Raw genomic sequence first — 4,500 nt, forward strand, 5'->3', positions numbered from 1 at the left:
TTTTGTATATAAATATTAACTTTATTGAACAAAACATGTATTGTGTAACATGAAGTCTATGAGTGCCATCTGATGAAGATCAAAGGTTAGTGATTAATTTGATCCCTTTCTGCTTTTTGTGACTGATTTTGCGGTGACATAACAATCGCTTGTGGTGATTTCGCTGAAAAGCCTGTTTGAAATCGGACACTTTAGTGGGATTAACAAGATAACCTTTAAAATGGTATGACACACATGTATGTTCGAAGAATTTTAATTGAGATGTTTGAATTTGACGAGGCATGTCAATTGGTATGTTATGCAGATCACATTTACCATCCACCTCCTTTACTATCACCTGGGCCTCTACGTTATTGACAAAGTATTACAACTATTAGCAAAAGTTGTCACCACGAAAACCAAGGTATGAAATCTGAGCTTGTTTTGTAAATCTCTATAATTAAAATGTTCAAGGACCAGATTTCATTCCTCCCTACACCGCTGATGACTAACTGGAATACTGTTGGATGTTGCAGTGCATGGTGAGCATTCTGGCTGTGGATAGAGATCAACACCCCAGATATTAAACATTGGGCTTTAAGCTCTGCTGGCTTTTCACCTCGTGATTTTATTTTATCTTCCAGGATCACTTAAGGGGTTCTCTGAACATAGGGGTTCCCTGTAGTTAACTGTCGCATGGCAACTCTTGATATTTTATATGGAAACCATTACAATAGCTGTTAAAAAGCAGCAGCTCCTCTTCCTAGGGTCCACACAAAATGACATTAGAACTACATGATCAAATTACAGGTAGCCTACATGCCACATGTCCCGTTTTTAACCAGGTTTGCTGTTCACTTGAGCAATAAGAAATGGAACGGCGTTCCTTGCAATAATGGCTCTATATATCACTGTAGGCTTAATGGTCCCACCTTAACAGAATAAAATCCACCAATCCAGGTAGGAGGGAAACTAACAGTCTTGACCAAGACCAACGCCTGTAGAAACTGGTCCTCCTCGGAGCTGTGCACAGATGCCAGGTTTGCGCCAAGGTACTCGACAACGTTGGGTACAGACACCAGTTGATCACCAAGGGACACACAGTACCGCTATAGAAGAAAGTATTTAACTAGGCAAGTCAATTAAGAACATTATTATCTACAGTAACAGCCAAGCAGTAGATGGGAACAAAGACATTTCATGTATTAGTCAGTCAGTCTTGCTGAGAATTTGTCTTCTGGACTCTCAACCAAATATTGACCATCACAACTAATTCATTTTTAAACTCTTAAAGATACTAGTTCCTCTCAGTCTTAAGCCATGTCCTGTGGGTTCCAGTATACAGAAGGCACGACTCAACATTATATACTCAAAATGTACAGAAAATTCCCATCTTAAAGGGAAGTTCAGTATTTCACATCAGTCATGTGTTGCAGTTTAAGAAAGTATCACCTTTAAGGTAATGTCAAAGAGCTAATTTCAACTACACTTCCCCTTCAAATTCACATTAGATGGTAAGGGTGATACCTCTGCTTCAGGCCAGCTCCTCGTAGTCTTTACAAACATTAAACAGCTTGATCCAAATTTGGTCCAACCGGAAGGACACAAGTCTTCTTCTACAAGTGAATCTGTAAGGAGAAGTTAGCGGTGGCTTTAAAGGCTATTGGAGAAAGATCTACAAACCAGAGCTACAATATTTTTTGTTGATCAGTCAGTCACCTCTGCTACAAGAAATATACAGAACGAGTCAAGAAAAGTAGACTCTTACTTGCATCTCCCAGAGCAAAGGCAGCACTGAGAAGCAGAAGACTGGTCAACATGGTCATGGAGTCTCCTGAGAGAAACAAAGAGTGAAGCCATCAAAACCAGATTCAACTCCACATACAGTAGATTAGATCAGGAATATGTCTGCTTTCCTAAATGCCAACATATTCCCTAAACAGGGCTGAGGAGAATTTCTGGGCAGGTATTTCTCTCCACTCAGACAGATGTAATAGAGTTCAAATTCCCAAATGTAGAAATGTCATTCCGGTTTGGTTATGGCCAAATCTGTCAGAAAACAAGCATTATGATTGAACACAAAGTTCAATTCTGCTTATTTTAATTTCCAACAAAAATAAAAGCAAAGTACTAAATGCTGTCAGGTCAGGCATAGTGGCTTGTAACACCAGTAGGTAAGGCTCAGTGGCTTGTAACACCAGTAGGTAAGGCTCAGTGGCTTGTAACACCAGTAGGGAAGGCTCAGTGGCTTGTAACACCAGTAGGGAAGGCTCAGTGGCTTGTAACACCAGTAGGTAAGGCTTAGTGGCTTGTAACACCAGTAGGGAAGGCTTAGTGGCTTGTAACACCAGTAGGGAAGGCTCAGTGGCTTGTAACACCAGTAGGGAAGGCTCAGTGGCTTGTAACACCAGTAGGTAAGGCTCAGTGGCTTGTAACACCAGTAGGTAAGGTGAAATGGCCACCAGGAAAGGCTGTGATAACATGTGGTGCTGGAGGGAATACACCACAGCCCAATATTAGATGACATGGTTCAATAAGGTACCTGCTAGCAGTATGGGGTCCCACCTCTGAAGATCCAGCCATAATACACTAGATGGTTCTGATAAAGCACCATTTACAGCACTGAGCAGTGATCAATAACAACATCTAGATTAGACAAGGCCCATCCAAATATGGCAGCCAATGTTTTGTTCTGGCTTTGCACGTCCATGTTTCCCCTACTTCCAGTCTGGCCCAGCATGGTGCCCATATTGTGAGGGTGATTAGCTAAACAGCTGTGCACAACAAGCAATCCATTTAAAGTTGTTGGGGGAGAATAAAGTAAAAACAGCATTTCATAGTTTCTTGTTCACGGAGACGCAGTGCAACCAATCAGAACAGTCTACAGGATTATAGATGTAAGACACATTCTGCTAGCAGGAACCATCATTATACCATGTCTCATCTCACTAGCTGTAACACTTCCCTTACAGTTAAATTAAAGGTCTAATACTGGGTCAGCTGCACCATAACAATACACATGATGAACAGGATATTACACCCCAATACAGGAAGTTAAAACCCTGGAAAAGTTACAATAGCAGGAACTTACTTTAGCCAATCAACAACAGGAACAATAAAGGAACTGGGACACCACAAATGCTGAACAAACCAAGTAGAACAAGCTGCTTATATACCAGAAGAATGGAAGAGGAATTGGTGATTAGCAGAGTGAGTTAAGGTGTGGTGAGTTAGCAGGAAAGGGGCATGTCCAGAACGTAATTGGGAGTTCAATTATGCCCACTGAATGCATTTTTTTAATGATCATATACAAAGAGTTGTTTTGCAGGACAAGGTTTATTGTGACTTTCAAGAATGCCGGAATTGCTTCACCTTGTTCTTCTGGTAGGCTCGATGCAAGTTTCACCATCCAATTATTTCAGACATACAATGCAGTTCCACCATGGCACGGACCATGGTGATACCTTGGTGCAGACCATGATGATACCTTGGTGCAGACCATGGTGATACCTTGGTGCAGACCATGGTGATACCTTGGTGCAGACCATGGTGATACCTTGGTGCAGACCATGATTATACCTTGGTGCAGACCATGATGTGGTCCTGTGTAGCTCAGTTGGTAGAGCATGGCGCTTGTAATGCCAGGGTAGTGGGTTCGATCCCCGGGACCACCCACACGTAGAATGTATGCACACATGACTGTAAGTCGCTTTGGATAAAAGCGTCTGCTAAATGGCATATATACATATATATATATATACCTTGGTGCAGACCATGGTGATACCTTGGTGCAGACCATGGTGATACCTTGGTGCAGACCATGATGATACCTTGGTGCAGACCATGGTGATACCTTGGCACGGACAATTTGTTTATTCTACACTCTAGAAGACAGGATGAGGGGAGAGAGGAATATGAGAGAGGAGAGGATGAGGGGGGAAGGGATATGGGAGAGGAGAGGTGAGGAGAGGATGAGGGGAGAGAGGAATATGGGAGAGGTGAGGAAAGGAGGAGGGGAGAGAGGTATATGAGAGAGGAGAGGTTAGGTGAGGAGAAGAGAGGAGGAAAGATGATGGATCAAGGTGTTAAAGGGATGTTGTGCGATTTTGGCAATTTAGCCCTCTTTCATTAGTTTTGAAGGAAGTTTTGAAATGAACTACTATAGCTTCAGCACAATTGCTAACTATGAGAGCAGATGCCAAAGACTTCCAGTCATTGCGCTGACGTGAGTTAGCGATCACTGGAAAAACTACCTTCAAAGTCCTTCAAATGGCATGCAGAGACAAAACCTGGCTCCGTGTAAGAAGAAAAGGGTTTTAATTTGCCAAAATATTGCAATATCCCTTTAAGTACATAACCTACTGTATAACTGGGGGTACTGGAGGAGAGTATCACATTGTTATAAAGGAGACAGGAATGCGTAATAGGGTTTTTTATTTTCCCAAATTGCAGTGTGCCATGTAAAGGCACGGGGACGAAGACCAAGCAAACACATATACAAAACACAGGGCTGAAACCCAT

At 42.2% G+C, this 4,500-nt stretch overlaps 1 long non-coding RNA gene across 1 annotated transcript; it reads right to left on the reverse strand.

The window, feature by feature from the left end:
- Positions 1–953: 953 nt before the first annotated feature.
- LOC124008331 lies at positions 954–3,124 on the reverse strand. The gene is made up of 4 exons (XR_006834086.1): positions 3,071–3,124; positions 1,748–1,813; positions 1,507–1,607; positions 954–1,088 (listed from the first exon to the last, which is right to left on the reverse strand). It is a non-coding gene; the product is annotated as an uncharacterized LOC124008331 (long non-coding RNA).
- Positions 3,125–4,500: the final 1,376 nt, after the last annotated feature.

The sequence above is a fragment of the Oncorhynchus gorbuscha genome, linkage group LG21, assembly GCF_021184085.1.
Source record: "Oncorhynchus gorbuscha isolate QuinsamMale2020 ecotype Even-year linkage group LG21, OgorEven_v1.0, whole genome shotgun sequence".
NCBI lineage: Eukaryota > Metazoa > Chordata > Actinopteri > Salmoniformes > Salmonidae > Oncorhynchus > Oncorhynchus gorbuscha.